The following is an 18,634-nucleotide window of genomic DNA, read 5'->3' as shown; positions in this document are numbered from 1 at the left end:
ATTCTTAGACCTTTTCCTTGATCCACATCCGCAACAGAATTTACAGAAATTGGTGGGAAATTAGTTTTTTTATAATCCTGCTACCAAATAAACCAACAAACAAAGAGAAATACAAAAAAATGATGATCATCACTGAGATTACATTGTTTTGTCAACTGTTCAAGGTCAATGACAAATTGTCAGTCTCAACTTTTAAACCAACATGGATGACTGCTAAAAAATATAATAAATTTGAACTGTTCAGATGAGATTGTTTAGTTGATGATTTAAAAAAAAGGCTAGGTCATTATTGTCTATTTATTTATTAGTCTTTATTTAACCAGGTTTGTCCCATTGAGATTAAAAATCACTTTTATAAAGGAGACCAGGCCAAAAACAGCAGCAACGGTTTCAACAGTAAAAGCTACCAAACAGATAAACACATAGATAAATGACTTTAAAAACCTGATCATATAAAACACTCTGCAGAGTTTTAAACTCATTCAACGTTACAAGGTTTTGAAATTGAAAAAATCATGACTTCCATAATTCCAGATTAAAAGAAGAGATAAATACTATTTTTACCCACAATGGTTTTGTAAATGAACACAAACCAGAGACTGAGGCGACACAAACACACATAAGGGTGAGCAATTTGCTTTTAAGTCAAGTTATTATGTGGAAGTTATTCCTGCACATACAAGTCGTTATTAGTATCAGCAGCAGCTGTCAGGCCCGGATCTAGGCTGCTCAGATAGGGGGGGGGGCGATTAGAGATTTGGGCTGGGCACCTTCACACGGTGGACTTAGTGATGAGCCTTTTTCCAAGTTTTAAAGAACGCGTCACAATATTAAAAGATCAATCCGACCTTTTTATGAATCGATATCAGATCATTTAAAAGGCATTTTACATTTTAATCAGGGGATACATTTTTAAAACCCAGCTCTATGTCCAACCAGCCATTCAGAAATCAGTAGGTTATGACGGGGCGTATGAAATAAACATGATTAGTAGATTCAAAGTTAAAGTGGACCGATTGGGTGCCCGCTTCTAGATCCGGGCCGGGCAGCAGTAGTAAATGTGAAGGCCTAGTTTAGCAGTGGTGAAGAAATCAATAATTAAAAGAAGGGAAAAAAAAGAAAAGTCTGAGAAAATAAGTCAGAGTGAGAGGTCTCGCGGAGCGCGGACAACCTCTGGTGCCGGGCGGACGCTGTGATTGGTCAGTCCGCCGCCCCCTGGTCGCGGTATGACGTCAGTGCGGGAGCGGGCTGTGTGACAGTGGAGGAGGCGCGCGAGCTGGAGGAGAGGCAGAGGCTGCAGGAGCGAGGATGGAGCAGGAGCGAGAAAGAGGAGCAGCAGGAGCGAGGAGGAAGAACATCTCCACTGTTCCACAGAGTCCAACATCCAGCATCTGCAGAGATCCACCAGCAGCTGAAGTTCAGGACCCTTTTATCCTGGAAACAGGTAAGAAACGTGCACGGCCACAGGAAGGACGCGCACGGACAACGTTGCATTTTCATGTGTCTCATGCACATTTTATTTTTAGCATTGCATGTTTGCATTTTTAGTTTATTTAACCATATTTATTTCTTGCATTTAATTCCAATCTAAAGGTGATTTGGCCCCTGAACAGACCATAAAAAAACCTTATTCCATAAAGTAGCACAATATTATTATTGTACAGCAGCTCCTCGGCCTGTAACAGTCTGACTACAGGAGCAAATTGGTTCCTGTAATAGCTCGTGCGGATAATCCCCGTGATGTGGAATAATAGTCCAGTTTTAGAAGAAGAAGAAGAAGAAGAAGAAGTAGGCCAATCACAACTCTCATTAAAAGTGGGGATTCGTTGCCCCCCCAGGAGCTTTAAAGAGCCAATGAGAAATTAAAGCATCTTAAAAAAAAAAAGCTGCTGCTTAATTTAGATTCAGTAGATTAAAAAAAAAGAAGAAGAAAGAATAAAAGAGGAGCATCAGTGAACCTGCTGCATCAACGAGACGTGTCTTTACTCAGCGTGGTCTCAGGGTCATGGTCATTTCTTTCAGGCCTTTAATTACAAAACAGGCTGTTATCTAAATTTAGCCTCTTATAACAGCTTAAATGTGCATTCTTATGAATTTTAAAACAATTTATGGACATTTTAACGTTATAAAACACCACCAGTCGTTCATTCCTAGTGTTAACACGTCTTTAATTGTAGAAAATCCCATTGGAGGTTAGTGTTAGTTATTTAATATTTCTCTGAATGTCACATGCAGGGTGTTAAAATGTTAAGGGATAACGCTGCAGAGAAGGTAAGCTGTGTGTTGGTGGAGAGTGCAGGTGGGTGTTTGTCAGTGCAGCTTTAACACGTTCAATGTGACTGGCCTCTGTTATATTTCAAATTTGGAGTTTGACACTTTTTTTTTCTTTGTAACTTACATTTTATTATGTTATATTTTTTCTTTAATAAAATGCACCTGGATGTCAGATGCTAATGCAGAAGCTACAGGCCCCACACACAAACACACAAATGTTTACCAATAAATGCAAAATAGCATTTCTATTCTATGACAATAATAATATTATGAAGGAGGCTTTTTGAATAAAGCTAATTTTAGACAAATGTAAAAATATATTTAGGTCGACAGTTATCAGGCCTTAACCAGCGACTTGAACGTTCATTTGAAGCTAAACCAGAAGCACATGTGTTTCTATCCTGACTCTTAATAATTGTAATGAATATTTTCAGTGTTTCAGTTGTTATCAGTGTCTTTCAACACGATGCTGTATTAGATTTAATGTTTTATTCTAGGCCTGCTCATGTGTGTTCACCTCTCTCCAGATGACGCCTGCAGCATCACGTCGGTGCACAGAGTGAGGGGAGGTCTGTTTTTGTCTTTGGTTATCTAGCTGTATGAGTGTTAAATACCTGTCATAAAGCTAGATAACCGAAAGTAGAAATGACTTCCGTAAAACGTTGTGAAAAGGAGAGAGAGACAGAGAGAGAGAGAGAGAGAGAGAGAGAGAAGGGGAGAGAGAGGGAGAGAGGACCCTTCAGGCTTTAAACCCAACGAGGTGGATCTTCGCTTTCACCACAAAAAGGTAAGAAAATGTTTTTTTTCTTTATTTTATTTTGAAAATTTGTAAAGAAAATGAGCATGAAAATAATTTTAAATGGCCTCAAACGTATGTATGGTCAAACCTGGTGTGGAAATATTTGACATAGCATGATAATATTTCTTTTTTCTTTTATAATAGGCATAAACTTTGAGTAGATGGCAGATTTATAAGCAGTGTAATAGTTTGCAGAGCTTTTCCTTTGCATAAAAACGTTTTTTTCTTAAGTGTGTTAATCACATTCTGCCCTGGAGACGTGTGATAGTGTTTTTTTTGTAAAGAAATCCCAAATTCTTATAAATAAAAGTTAATTTCTTTTTTTTGTAATTTCATGGTGGAAAGACGGAGTTTAAATCTCACCCAGCTTCTCATTTATTGTCTTGTGCTCTTTTAATCTTACTGGTGTTTATTTTCAAGCTGTGTGAATGGCCTGTGAGGGTCCACAGTGAGTAACTGGGCCTGTTTCAGGCTGGTCATGGTGGTTCTGTCCATTCAGACCCTCATGGTGCTGAATGTTAAACAGGTCGCCCAGTGGGTGGAGGAAAATAGCACTGTCCAAAACTTTTTCCATTCCAAGGGATAGGACCTGAGATTTAGAAACATCGTCTGAGAATATTTTGCTGTTATTATGTGAAAAAAGTCTAATAACCTGGTTAATATCCACATCTGTTCAGCAGCAATAGGCCTTAATCACAGCAGACATGTTGGTTTTTAACGATAGCTTCGATCTATTTAAGTGTGCCAGGCCGCCATGACAGCGAGGCTGCATGCAGTACACCAGGGCCCAGAAACTGAAGCTGCTAAATGGAACTCAGCCATCATTGATTTTATTGTTTACGCCTGTGTGAGATGTTGAAATGTTTTGTGTTCAAAAGGCCTCGTCCCCTCTCGTCCCCTCTCGTCCCTCCTGGTGACATTTAAGATGTGATGTCGTGATGTCCACCAGGTTTTCTCTCACACTGACTCGTCTATTCTCCTGTAAATACTAAATACTTTTTTTTTTACAGCCTATAGTTAAATAAATTTCCCCTTAATTCTAAGGGGAGTATTTTCCATCCATTGAAAAACAATGGGAACAGATTTTAGATTTCTCTCGAGAGACTTTGTTTACAGATGAGAGAAAAGGGAAGCTAACGCTTTGTCCGCACACTAGTGTCTCCAGGACGACTAATAATGCAGTTGAGTGGTGTAGCACCCTACATAACACAGGGTTAAAAAAAACACTTGGCGTCTGTGTTTAAAGCTGCACCGAGTCCCTGCGCCTCTGGGAGACATTGTGTGTCGCCTCAATGAGAAGGCCGGGGCCATCCTGTAGACGGGAGCCGAACCTTTCAACCTGGCACTTCAGCGCTTGTGCGGCGCAGACGCTCAGCCCGGAGAATGCCACTAAAGCCTAAAGAGCACCAAAGTGAGATGAGAGTTTTCTTTCACTCTGTTAACTAGCTATTGCGGCGGAGCTCTCTGTCAAACCGGGCTAATTGCTTCGTTTCACTGCGAGATATTGGATATGTGAAAAGGCCGAGGTCGAAGTCTTTTCCTGAGCCCTCCCTGTCACATGCCTCCGTAATGAATGGGAGGGAAAAGCACTTAAGACTTTATTTATATGATGGCGCGAGGTGTCCTTGTTTCAACATGTGCACATGTGCAATTCTTCTAATGCGTTTTACTGTGGCAAAAACACACACACCCATGTACACGAAGGAGACCTGCAAAGATTTAAAAGTTTTGTGATCTAGCTGAAAATCACACGATCATACGTCTGTGTTCAACTATAATAACAAGTAAAAGTCTGAAATGTCCTTTTCACGTTTTATTTTCTCTTTTGTCTTCCCTTTCGTAGGTTTTCGGGAGGTTGGCGTGTTCCTAAAAACCCTCCTTAAAGAAAACCAGGAAAGCGGGGAGGAAAAACGCGGTCATGCCGACATCGCCACCTCCTCCTCCCTCATCACCCTTTTTGCCCCACAGCCTCTAATGCCATCTGCACCGCCAACGGGGGGACACTTTGCCCGTGCCAGGAGGAGGCGGAGAAAGCCCCTCGCCGGATCCCCGGAGAACGGGCGCGCTCAGAGGAGCCATCTTGGGAGATGTTGCCGCGACACCTAAAATGGCTGGGGCTGGCATAGTAGGTGAGCTGCATCATGGTTTTCCTGTTGGGTACTAGTGGTAATAGGGTTGGTGGGCAGGAGGTGGGGGAGTGTGTGTGTGTGTGTGTGTGTGTGTGTGTGTGTGTGTGTGTGTGTGTGTGTGTGTGTGTGTGCGCGTGATTGGAAGGGGGGAGGGAGCAGGAGAAAGGATGAGGGGAAGAAGAAGAGTTTCCCATTTCCTCCCCAGTCACACATGGCCTCTCCCTTTTCTCTATCTTCTGCTCCTGCTAATTAGCAGTTAAGGGGTGATGCGAGGGGGGGGGGGGGGGGGGGGGGGGGTTGGTGGTGGGTGAGTAACGGTGGTTGGTGGTAAGGGGTGAGAGGCAGGTGGGGTGGGGGGGCTGGGTAGCAAACAAAATTAATGAGCTGGCACTGGTTGAGGGAAACCTGCCATCCTCTCTTGTCATGGTGCTTCTTTACTCCCTGGTGCACGCCAGGCAGCGGTGTGCGCCGCGGCTCCGCCTGACGAAGCTCGTCGATTAACACAGAACTGTTTGAAATGTGATGAAATTCACACGAAGATATTTTGTACAGTATCTTAAGAACCGTTACGATCTTAGGTGCAATTAAGTTCCTCCTTGTGTGTAATAATATCACAACCGAATACTAGCACTTTTACGTAGTGAAATGTTGCAGTTTTCATTGTATTTGATTGTGTGTGTGTGTGTGTCCGCGGCTCAGAGGTGCCCCAGTAAATCAAATTACAAATTGTTAAAGCTACATAACTGCACATACGCTGACTTCATGTTGGATCTCGTCATTTTAGACATTCGGTCCCAGCCGTTTAATATTGATTACGACTCCTCTGCGATGTCGTTGTGCTGCTAGCAGCTGCACACGTGATGAGGAACTGTATTTGACACACAGACTGAAAAAACCTCGGACTCACTCCACCGACGTAAAAATGTCACATTCTGCCAAACTCTGACAAGGGCAAACCGAGGCCGCCAAATATCGAGACTCCAAATCTTTGCCTGCTTCATCCCTATAACCTCTCACACACACACACACACACACACACACACACACACACACACACACACACACACACACACACACACACACACACACACACACACACACACAGTCCCTGAGTGTATGCTCCCTAACGTTGGCGCAGAGCTGCTGTCCTGTACCCCCGGTGTCTCTGGCACGAACCTGGAGCAGAAACGCGAGACACGTGAGTGTGTGTGTCCAGGGCCAACATGTGCAGCTGCAGTGATTGTGTGTTAATGAACAGCACCGTGCGTTTTCACATTATCATTCAGACCCTCTCTCTCCCCAACTCCACACCCCCACCCCCTCAATAGCTGTTTAGCCCTCCCCGAAAAAACCCGCTTTCCCACCATTGTGGGTGCTGGTGCTGCGGCGGGGCCTGAGCTGGGGGGCAGGGTGGGAAAGACCCTCCAGACTAGACATGAGCAGATGCCTGAGACATTAGACTGTCGCGCGGATCACCGGGGTCGGGCGAGCCGCTGAGTTTTAATGTGTGTGCAAGTGTATGTGTGTTTGATATGTGTGTGTGATGGGGGGGGGGGGGGGGGGTCCAGGCCCTGGAGTGCCACCTGACTGTTCATTAGTCTATTCAGCCTCTGCTGCATGTCTGAAAGACATGGAGATGCTGATTTTTTCCCCCTGCTAAATGAGAGTGATTGCAGTGGCATTAGAGATGCATTCACACATGATATGCATAGAGAAGCTCAAGCCTGCATGCACCCTGTCACAGAGCGGATCACGCTCCTGCTGTTGGATTGTGTCCGAAGTGTGAGGCAACGTTAAATCAACATCCTATTCATGTATTTTCACATATCTATTTTACGCTCTAGTCTGGTTTTATTTAGAATTTAAACCTTAAACACTGTCCCCGTCATCAGCTGTGTACTCAGTTTAGTCGCTGCATGCATTGTTTCCTTCATGCAGATAAAATCCACACATCTGTGTCTCTCTCAGGTCGTAATAAAACACACACATCGTGAACATCTCACAGGACAGTTGGCAGCACGGTGCATCGCCGCGAATGACTCAGCTAAGGCGATGGGTGTGCCTAACAAGCTGAATGATGTAACCCCTGGATAATGGTTATTAATGAGCTTCGTACTGTACATGTGCCTTCACCAGATATGTCAAAAGACGATTCCCTATCTGTATTCACATGAAAGACTCCAAGGTGTCTGCATAACTGCATTTGTGCTGCTCATCTGTGATATACGGCGCATTGCTTCGGGCAGATTTGACAGAGGAGAGAAAGCAAGGTGAAGGCGGGGAAATGAAGCTGGAGCTCGCTCCGTGCTTCAGTCTGTTTGTTCCACATCGTGGTCAGAGCTGTTTCGTAAATTGTTAAAAGAGCAAAACTAAAAATGTTTGTCTCGTGAAGAAAAGGGTGGTGGCAGATGGATGCTCGAGGAGGCAGGTGTGGGCAGCCATGTTTGGGCCACCAGTGTTAGCATTAGCGTGTGTTAGCTTGAGCAGTGCCATGCCGTAGCTATTCGCAGCCACGCGGAGCTGGGCAAGGCGGACTGTGTGTGTGTGTGTGTGTGTGTGTGTGTGTGTTTGGTAAGAGTACGGGGGGAGGTTGGTGTGCTGCTGCATGTGAGAGCTGCAGCAGGCGACACAGGCAGCGTGGTCAAAAAGAGGCGGCGACTGACGCAAATTTGTCAGGGAAATGTATTCATCCTCACGGCGTCTCACACGAGAGCAGTCGTGTTCGCTTGTGTTTGGAGAATGAGAAGACGAGTGACACGCACACATTTATTCATCTGATGATTTCCTACTGAGATCTGTAATTCTCACTTTTTGCAGTACGGTGAGGGAAGTGATCTCAAACGACAACGAGGGAGAAGACAGAATGAAATCATCTTGATTTTTGATCTGTGAACCTGCTTAAGAGTCTGGTTTTAATCTGATCTGAAACAAAGAGTTTTGGGTCTGAAAGCAGGGAGGCTGGACAGAGAGGTCATCGGCTCCGACACCGTGTCAGGAGGATTTAGGATTTGAGCGTCCCTGACTATCTCTCCCTCTCTCTCTCTCTCTCTCCCTCTCTCTCTCTCTCTCTCTCTCCCTCTCTCTCTCTCTCTCTCTCTCTCTCTCTCTCTCTCTCTCTCTCTCTCTCTCTCTCTCTCTCCGCACACTGTAGATACAGTGACTTAAACATTCAGTCTTTCGAATCCTCAATCTCCTCCTTCATGTACATAACTTTGAATTTGACTGAGAAAATGTATTTCCCCTCCAGAGAATGGAGATGATTACCTTTCCCTTTCTTTCTTCTCTCTTTCCTCCTGTTATTCATTATTAACTATGTATTGCTTTTTTTTTTTTTTTGCTGTGTGGGATTTTCAGAGCAAGGAAATTATAATATGTGACATGATGAAGTGACAGCAGCCGGCGCTCACTTCCTTTTCTGTGCGGGTGCAGCAGCATAGCCATAGTAGCGATAAAATGTTAATACCATATAGCTCCTGGGTTACCTCTTTGGATTCTCCTCACTATGTGTGGACACTATTAATGTTTTAACGGCTCTGCTGTGATATATATATATATATATATAAAGCCCGGCTCACAGGCCACCTATAGTCTTGGATGAGTTCCAATGTGGGTCAAGCGAGGCTCATCTGGGCTCTTTAATGCAACTTTGGCCGAGACTAATCTAGCACAAAGCCCGATGTTAAGTATCTTAGAGGAAGATGGAGAGAAGTTTCTGCATCCCAGGCTTTTCAGATTACGTCTGTTGGCCGTGGCGTCCCTGAGTAGGGGTCCTGTACGCTCCAATAAAAGTAGAGGAGAATTAGGTGACTGAGCCTTTAATACAGTCGGCCTTTGTAATCATATCAGGAGGAGATGAGGTTCTGGGGTGAGCAGAATTAGGTGGGGAATCCTTGGTGTGACCTTTTTTTTTTTTGTTGTTGTTGCATTCTATGGTGTAGTAGATGAATTCAGAACCAGGGTGAGAAAAGTGAAAAGGTGAATAAAAGAAGAAAAGTCCAAGTTATATTCTTCTCATCATCATCATCATCACCATCGTCAGCATGTGCAACTCCATCGTTCACGTGACAAGTTCAAGTTCATGGGTGTAGCCGCTCTGTCTGCGACCGGTCAACGAGTTAAGAGCGTCTGTGGCCACCCCGGAGTACAAGAGAGGGGGGGTGGTGGTGGGTGGAAGGGTGGAGGGGGGGGGGATACATAGCCTTTGACCTCTGTTAGGGTTGCTATGGGAAAGAGGCCGGCCGGCTCAGTAATGTACGACTGAAAAGGCCGAACTGTCAGGGCTGTCCAGCAGACGTCAACCCCCCGCCACACACACACACACACACACACACACACACACACACACACACACACACACACACACACACACACACACACACACACACACACACACACAGATGGCACGGGCCAGCTTGGGAAAGTTAGCTGCGCTTTATGTTCATCAGACGCCGTTGTAACTCATCCAACCTTTGGAGTTACACAGTCCACACCTCCTCATCAGTGCGCTCGCTACTTCTGTCTCATTTCTCAGCCTCATCCTACACATCTGAATGCCCATTGTGTGTGTGTGTGTGTGTGTGTGTGTGTGTATTGTGGCATTATCAGACACTAAACATTGCTTCAGTGTGGTGAAACAGAAAAGAACATAACTTCTTCGGAAGCTTTGCAAACAAAGGGCTTTGTCCAGTTCCTCAACTTCTACAAATCAAGTCTCAAGCCTTTTCAAACAGAAGTCAGCAGAACCAAAGGACATTTAACTCAACAGTTAAGCCTGAAAAAAAAAATGTTATAGGGAGCACTAAAATATAAAATAAACATTGTCTTTAGTCTCAATTAAATGGCAAAACAAACAAAGTCGTAACCTCCAAGGAGCAGCAAAAAAAAACTAGCTGTTTATAGGATTAATTGTGGATAATACTGGAATATATAAAGATCTTGAATTTAGCTTCATGTGATTTTTATTTTTCTGTTGTCAAGTAGTTTTGGATAAATGACCCGTAAAGACACAGACAAAATAACCATATCAGCCATACAGTCCTGTGTCTGCTCATTTTTAAAATGGTCAGATGTTTGAGTGACTGCGTGTCAGAGTGGGCATGCAAATCCACTGATTGTAATATGTGCATGTTTCCATGCCCCTCTGTAAATGTGTGAAAAGTGTGGCCTCATTTAAGGTTGCATTCATTCAGGGGAGGGGTCCCGCGAATAAAAGAGCGTGTATTTGCATACGCTGCATGCCGTCTGCAGAGAGGGAGCAGTCAAAAAAAAGATATCAGAGGTGGACAAAGAGAACGAGGACAAATCCTTCATTGTGGGGTTGGTGGGAGAAAAGGCTCGTCTGAATTGGGGAGTGGGTGAAAATTGACAGAGAAAGAGTTTGGGCCGGTTCCCCGTGGGGATAAAAGCCTCAAGATCCCTCCATGCATACAGCCTGAAAATGGGAGAGAAGAACAACACGCAGCGCACAGGGGCCTATTTTTACAGGGCATGAAAAGGAAGTTTGTTTTTCTTAAACAGTGGCTGCGATTTCTGGTGCACAAAACTTCCAAAAAATCATGCACAACTGCAAATTCACTGCTGTCAAAACACTCATCAATACTAGGTATAACCAAAGAGCTTTGCGCTGCAGAATTATCCTCGCATTTTATATCTTGGTTCTTAAAACGTATCTCCATAGACTCACTTTTATATGACGTTAGTTTTATGAAGGAGTTCATTTACTCTTTTATGTTCTTTTACCCTGTGGTCCTCTGGTTTTTTGTTTTAATCTCTTTTACGGCAACTGTTTGCTGTTTTTATTGACTGTTCAGCACTTTGCAGCCTCTATAAACAGAGCTTTTAATTATTACTAAGTCCTCGACAAAACAAATGTACGTTCACTATCTAATTCTATAGAGAAACTTTCTTTCTTTCATTTCCTTTCTTCTGCCCGAAAAATGTGAAATATTTTTACATTCCATGCTCAGTGGAGGAGTTTATGGAAGTTCGATTCTCATGCTAATGATTCCCTCCATCGTCTCTCCTCAGGCCGGGACCTGTGAGGCTCTGCTCTCTGCAGGGAACTGCTCTGGCACCAGGAGACCGTGGAGCAAACGCAACCAAATGTCGTCATCACATTTTGTCGAGCCTCTCACCAGAGCAGGAACTCTGAGAGATTAACTGTCAACGAAACACTGCAAGAAGAAGAAGATGAAGAAGAAGAAGAAGAAGAGGAAGAAGAAGAAGAAGAAGAAGAAGAGGAGTCATGTGTAGAAACAAAAGATTTGCTGTGTAAATCTGAAATGTAGCTCAATATGACTGCTATCCTTAGAAATACAGAGTTTATTTTAAAATGCTGTACTAATGAATAATTGTATTTAATTATTACACAATTATAAAAAAAAATTAACTGCAAATAAAAAACCCTTAATTGTTTCCACATAATTCACTGTTTTATAAGTACTTTCATAGCTAATTCACATTTTCATTATAGTTTTATTGTAATTTCCTTATTCTCATATTTCTAAAGTCAAATATTAGTTATATAAATGCATTAAAGTAAATTGTTTAAAATGTACTAATGTTGATGACGCTTCAAAATAAAAAAATATTCAAACTAAATCATGCCTATGTAATAGTCTTGCTTTTTTTTAAATATATTTATTATAGTTTTATTATTAAGCTTCAAAAATGAATTAAAAGTGATTTGAAAATGGAGAAGATGAGTTCCAAAATGTTTCAAAGTGAGAGTCAGCGGGGCCTTTTCTCCTTTTCTTCTTTTAGATCCATGTGTTAGTGTGTGTGTGTGCGTGTGTGTGTCTGTGTGTGTGCGTGTGTGTGTAAGGATGATGTGAGAAAGTGTTTGAATGACCTCGCATTAAGTTTTAATTAGGAGGAGCAGACAGAGGGACGTGTGTTGAATCAGTGTGGGAAAGAAAAAGTTCATCAGCCACTAAATTCTATGGACAGAATGACCCTGACCGCTATTAAAATATATAATAAGGTTTTGTTCATTGCCTTCATATTTTATTTATCAGGCAAATGTAATGTAAATGTAATTTTACAATCACATTGTGCAAATTTTCTGCTGCACTTTGCAAAAAAAAAAGCAAAGGCCTAGACTATAATGAAATAAGAAGGTTTTTTTTGGTCTGGATAAAGGATGTGTATACCCTATTTCCTTTAAGTCCAAATCTATTACACTGCATCAGGGCCCAGTTTTTGACGATTAATCAGGTTTTGGGATTACAGTCTGTCGTGGTGTCAGTCGGACGTCAATCAGTGTCCGACTGATCTGTGTCCGGAGTCAAACAACAGATGGACACGCTGAGGATCAGCAGGGGATTATTTTCTCCTGTCTCTTTACATGAAAACAGATGAAAAACACACGCAGTTACAACAGTGCAGCAGTTCACCCTATAGAAAGGCTGGGCTGCAAATATACTGTGACAGATGAAAGCCCTGTCTTCACTGTGTAAATCGTTAAGTCGTTTTATTGTAGAGGTTTAACATGTATTTTAAACGGTAAAAATGTTAATAAATAAAACATAAAATGGTAAAAACAAAATCGTCATCTTCTAGAGAGGGCAGGTCATTAATGCATTGGAGTGCAAGAATGTAGGAATTTTAGATAGATAGATAGATAGATAGATAGATAGATAGATAGATAGATAGATAGATAGATAAGGTTGCACAAAAGCACAATCCTTTCCTCATGAGAGAGAAATTAAGATTAAAACAAAAATAAAGGTGGCTGCTGGATAGTAGTCCATCCAACATGAACACCAATTATCCCAAAAAAGTGAGGAAATCAGGAAGTTGCACTAAAATGTAAATAGAATAAGTCACTTAAGTGTGAACGGCATGTTAAACAAACTCTTTTTTCCCTCTAAATCTGAAGTCATGCCCGTGCAGCGGTGGAAACGTCACTGACGGAGGCCTCTCCACGACTCAGCATGTTTTTCCATCCAAACACGACACAGGCTGATTTTGGTGATTAGTTCCCCTCTCTGGATGGATGGAAACCAATTAGTGAAATCAGCCTCTGTAGAGCCGGAGTGGAACCAAAGCCCAAATGTTCCAATGATTCTGTAAAAACTGTTACACTGCCGTGATTTTCATCATTAAGAAATGTCTCACATTCTGTTGGATTTACCCTGTACGCTCTGCAAATGTGTGCTTTATGTTTCCGTTTGCTGACAAATATTAGAAAAAGCTCCAGAAGTAATCACGACAGCTTCGGCATCCCATCATCCTCCTGCAGGGGGTAATTGCCTGGATTAGTCACTTAAGTTTACGATTGCTTTTTGACGAGTGTCGTGCGAGGGGGCGGGGTCGCTGGTCAGGGACCTGTTGGGGAAAGTCCCTGCAGGTCAGCAGGGGTCAGGGGTCGCGACCTGGACAGTCCCCCGGAGGACAATAAACAGGCCGGAGAGATGCCCGGGGTCAGGAGCCGCCTGAGCCAGAGACAAAGGTCAAGGGCCGCTAATTAAGTGGCGATTTCCGACTACTCCCCAGTGACCACTAGACTCAGAGAAGTACAGGGAAGTGCATGAAGAAGTCTTTGTATAGAAGGGGTTAATAAAACCTTGTCAGGAAAAAGAAAATCAGTGAGTGGAACAGCAGAGAGGAAAACAGCAGCCGCTTCACCTCGTGAAAATTCTAAATTAAATCTATTTTTAACATCACGCCTTTACCTCTGGTTTAGAGAGGAGTACTATATAAAAAAATACATTATTTAGACTTTGATACAAGTTGTAAAATCACATTGATTGAAGGTAGGATCAATTATCTCATATCAAAACTTCAGAAGCTGCAAGAGGGAGAAGCATTGAGGCCGGCCGACGAGTTGAGGAATCCAAACATTTTGGAGGGAAAGTCTGCAGGAGCTGTTTATGCCTTTCCAGTCTCTGAATGAGCCCATGGGTATGATCCCTTAGCATAAGAAAGGAGATGGGGCCTGTGAACTCCTCTGACACTGACCTTTCTCCCAGGATGTGAATAGTATCACTCGAGGGCTGCACGGCCGCCTTTCAGTCAGACCCCAGCCCTGCCCTCGCCTAAACTCCTAATCAGGCTGATTTAATGTATCCTGCAGGTCCTTCCTCGCCGTGCAGCCGGCCCCGCTGCAGCTTCAGAGGAGTCGCTCCGCAGCCTTTTACTGGAGACACACACACTCCCCACACACGATCCCCCCACACCTCAGCCCTGCCTCTGGGCCCCTGCACTTTGGGAAGTTAGAGGAGCTGGTTTGAAATAACAAGGGGCCCTTTCTCCTTGCAAAGAGTGTGGGTCTCTTTATAATCAAATGGTTCCTCGTCCAAGGACCTGGCGCTCGATCCAAACTCTTCTGGGTTTCTCAGAGAGTCAAAGTTTACAAAACAGAGACTGGAAAGAAAAAAAATCGACTCACTGCTTCAATACCGATTTTATTTAATTTGTTGCTTCCAGCTGAAAGATGGTCTTTATTAAAATGGCATTAGTAAAAATAGCTTGATACGGCTGTACTAGACAATCTTATATCACTATATTATAGAGTAATTTAACCTGCATGATTTCATGTCACTGTTACACCTAAAAGTGTAATAATAGACTTTATCTACATGATTATATGTTCAAGTTTACTTATATTTTCTTAATTTGATACCGTTTTGTACATATTTGTTATTATGTAACTGTATCCTCTGCAGTGTAAATGTAATGTGTTTTGATTAAATTAAAATTTGATTAAAATCTGAATTTGAATATAGTTTCATGTTATTTTGCAGCATATAATTGTTGTGTGTGGATCAAAGGCCCCAAATGAAGTTGGAAATGTATGAGTATCCCCCTGTATTTAGGGGCAGCGGCAGGTAGAAACTGACCCTGCAGCAGATGAACCAACTTTTGCAGCTGAATAAAATTTGCCGGCAAACTCATAAGCACTTCCATTAAAAAATTATATTTTACTCACCTTTATGAAAATAAAACAACATGTCAAAATCTCTAGGAAATACTGCTTTGTATCAAACTACAGTAAAACTTTCCCTATAATAATCATTTTAAGGTTTTACTGGCTCTTTGGTTTTGATTTAACCAATATAAATCTAATTATGGGAAACTAAATATTTGCTAGTTTAGGTCTATAACACATTTCAATATTTGCAATATCTGATATTAAATCAATAATCTTTAAACTTGACCAAAAAAATATTTATTTTTCTTTTTAGTGGCTAAACGGGACCGAATTTGGGCTTTAAAAAATCCATTGCATTAATAAAAATATGCATTTTTCGTTGCTGTTGCTTAATAATTGTCTTCAGGTTCATTTACACGTGCTTTTATTGGAGGCTTCGTGTCAGTGTTTGCAGCTGTGATTGGTGCGATGGGAGCGGCGCGTCCCGCCCCTCGCTGCAGCTCGTTCCCACGCTGGAACACACGTAATTGACAGTAGTATAATGTAGTGTAATGTAGTGTAATGTAATGTAATGTAGTGTAATGTAGTCTGTCCTCTGAGAGACCAGATGCTGTTCACGTCTTAATGCACAAACATGATCAGGTAAATATAAAGAATATTTCAAAATAAAAGAGCTGTAGAAGTAAGTAGATCGATTTTATGACGTTTTTATTCTGAAGAAACACAGAGAAGTTTTTAAATTTGAAGGACTGAAAAAACAAACAAAGTGCATGATTCTTAATCCCTCATACCGTGTGCGCCGTCAATTGTGTGTGTGTGTGTGTGTGTGTGTTATAAATATTTTTTTCCTCCACCACTGAACGAACAACAGGAGCTTTGACTTTCGTTTTAACCGATTTGAGGAAAAAGTTGTTGTTACTTATTTATGATCATTCGTGAGTTGCTGTAAAAGAGATAAACCCACATCACACGTGACCTTGTGAAGTGTGAACTGTCACATGACTGAAGTAAATTCATTCAAATACATTGAAAGACAGAATCATATTTTTTTTAATTCACATAAAACAAATGGTTATAATTCCTCCCTCCTCTCTGTCTCATCCTGCAGTGTTTAAAGAGAAATGTGCATTTCCAAATAAAAAAAACAAACATATTCTGTTGCTTTAATAATTCCACATTTTCTGCTTAATGATCCATTTCATTTATTATTAATTTAGAATCAAATTACACCTGGAATCCTATTCACAGACCCAAATCCAGCCGTCTTGTTGGAGACAAGGAGTTGAAAAGCAGCTGGTGTCAGTTGATGGTTGATGTTTTGTGACAAATCTGCAGAGAGCCTGATGCTGCACATGCCGGAAAATACTGGAGGTATTTATACGCTTGGTAAGTCTATCTGCATAGAACTAAACTGAGCCCTCTCCAGGGTGTGTGAATAAGGAGAGAAAGCTTTGTGTGTGTGTGTGTGTGTGTGTGTGTGTGTGTGTGTGTGTGTGTGTCATGTTTGCACTTCACTGTCCATGTCTGCCATGTATGTGGAGGCATCACTCAATGTGAGAATGTGAGATAAATCCACTGCCCCGACAACATGGCTGCACATCACTCTTCAGATTGTGCTGTAGATCAAAATAAAATCAAACCCTATGGGAAGTGGTTTGTTAACCTACATAATGTCTTGCAGAGAAATAAGCTTATTTATACATTCATGTAATAAAAGTGGGAGTAATGATGGGGGATCTCTGAGGCAATATTTGTCTTGGTGAAGAAAATCCAGTCAGAAATGCATTTCTGTCCCTTGATCCAAAGACAAAAGGTAGAAGAGACCGTGTGTTTGTGTGTGTGTGTGTGTGTGTGTGTGTGTGTGTGTGTGTGTGTGTGTGTGTGTGTGTGTGTGTGTGTGCGAGAGACAGAGGGATGAGCCCACGTTGAGACACACTCAGCTCTGTGCGCATGCTCACGTCAGACGTGGGATCAGAGCATGCACACTGTGGGTTGGCATTTTTCAAAAAGCCACGTGAGGCTGCAGCCGTTTCCTTCTCACACATATCTGTCATGACATTCTGGATGCTCGCCTGTGATTGGCTGCAGACGGAGTGAATCAGCAGTCAAAGGTGAAATGTAAAATGTGTCATGGCTGCGTGGAAATGATGCGACCAGAAGCTGATTGTTTTTAATGAAGTAAATTCTGATGATATATTTCAATCGCTGCAGAAATGTTGATAAAAATGCACATTTTATCTTGTTTTATCTAATATCCATGCTCCTGCAGGATGACACAGAGGAAATAAAATCTAACCACTTGTATTTTAAAGTCTTTATATCGAGTCGCTGTCGTCTCTAACGGTTTCTCTGAGGTCTTTGGGTCCATCTCTCCAGGAATTCAACGGCACATTCCAACAGGCTTGATCTTTAGGGTGATTTACCATTCAGCATTTATATGGACACAAGGGACACGAACCGTGTCTGATGTGCGGCTGCTGTGTTACCCTTTGACCCCCGACTGTCTGGAGGGCCACGGTGACAGAGTCAAGGTCAAGGGGGAGAAGGGGGTGAGGGGGCTGATGGGGGTGAGCAGCATCTGACGGGTGGAAGGGCTCGCTGTCTGGGAGAGCAGAACCCAGACAGTCCCAGACGTCGGTGTGAGGGGAGACGGGCGTTTGTGTGTGAACCCCTTCAGATCCGCACATCCTACCACGTCTGTTCCCTCTCACCTCTGTGGCCCTGGAAGAGGAAGCTGCGGTGGCTGATGTCTGGAGACCGGCGGGGCGATGGTTCCCACACCGGAGGAGGAGACTCACTAATCTGAATATCACTCATCATTTAGATGCAGATACACACAAACCCACAGGCTCAAATGATCCTGATGAATTAACATGCACTTTATCTGTGTCTCATTTATACCAAACGCTTTTATTCATACATCTGACTGTAACGGTTGCTATAAATGAAATAGAGTTATATGACTGTCTTACCTTGGTTGATGTGTTGTTTACCTCCGACAATGAGGTGTGTTTGTTTGTTTGTTGATTGTTTATTTCGTAAAAAATACAAAACCAATTTTAGCAAAATGCTAATTAAGGTGTGGATCCAGGATTTCTTTTTAAACTTGCTTTAACTATGTTTTATGACAAATAAATCGATTTAGTTTTTATTTTATTTTAGATTCGTGATCCTTTACAAAAAATATATTTTTATCAGAGTCCGTTATAACATGTCAAGAGAGATTTGTCATCTAAACTTCTCAGATGGTTTCGTTAAAATAAATTGTTTTGTTTTAACAAAGAAGTAAAATAATCCATTATTTCACACACACACACACACACACACACACACACACACACACACACACACACACACACACACACACACACACACACACACACACAAACAAATATAAAAGAAAAGTCAAAAACATGAATATGTTTACAGGAACACACACGCTTTTCATTCTTTCCACCATTATAATCACATTATGTTGCCTCAGATTTATTTTGTAACACGTTGCAGGGGCCCGACCTCTTAACTGGGAACCATTGGACGAAATAACAGCATTTAAAA

General features: G+C 42.3%; 2 long non-coding RNA genes across 2 annotated transcripts; both read left to right on the top strand.

The window, feature by feature from the left end:
* The first annotated feature begins 1,266 nt into the window (after positions 1–1,266).
* LOC117762910 lies at positions 1,267–3,051 on the top strand. The gene is made up of 2 exons (XR_004614093.1): positions 1,267–1,444; positions 2,802–3,051. It is a non-coding gene; the product is annotated as an uncharacterized LOC117762910 (long non-coding RNA).
* A 1,869-nt stretch (positions 3,052–4,920) lies between these two features.
* Positions 4,921–11,799, top strand: LOC117762909. The gene is made up of 2 exons (XR_004614091.1): positions 4,921–5,202; positions 11,230–11,799. It is a non-coding gene; the product is annotated as an uncharacterized LOC117762909 (long non-coding RNA).
* Positions 11,800–18,634: the final 6,835 nt, after the last annotated feature.

The sequence above is a fragment of the Hippoglossus hippoglossus genome, chromosome 6, assembly GCF_009819705.1.
Source record: "Hippoglossus hippoglossus isolate fHipHip1 chromosome 6, fHipHip1.pri, whole genome shotgun sequence".
Lineage (NCBI taxonomy): Eukaryota > Metazoa > Chordata > Actinopteri > Pleuronectiformes > Pleuronectidae > Hippoglossus > Hippoglossus hippoglossus.
This window is presented reverse-complemented; position numbering and strand designations above follow the sequence as displayed.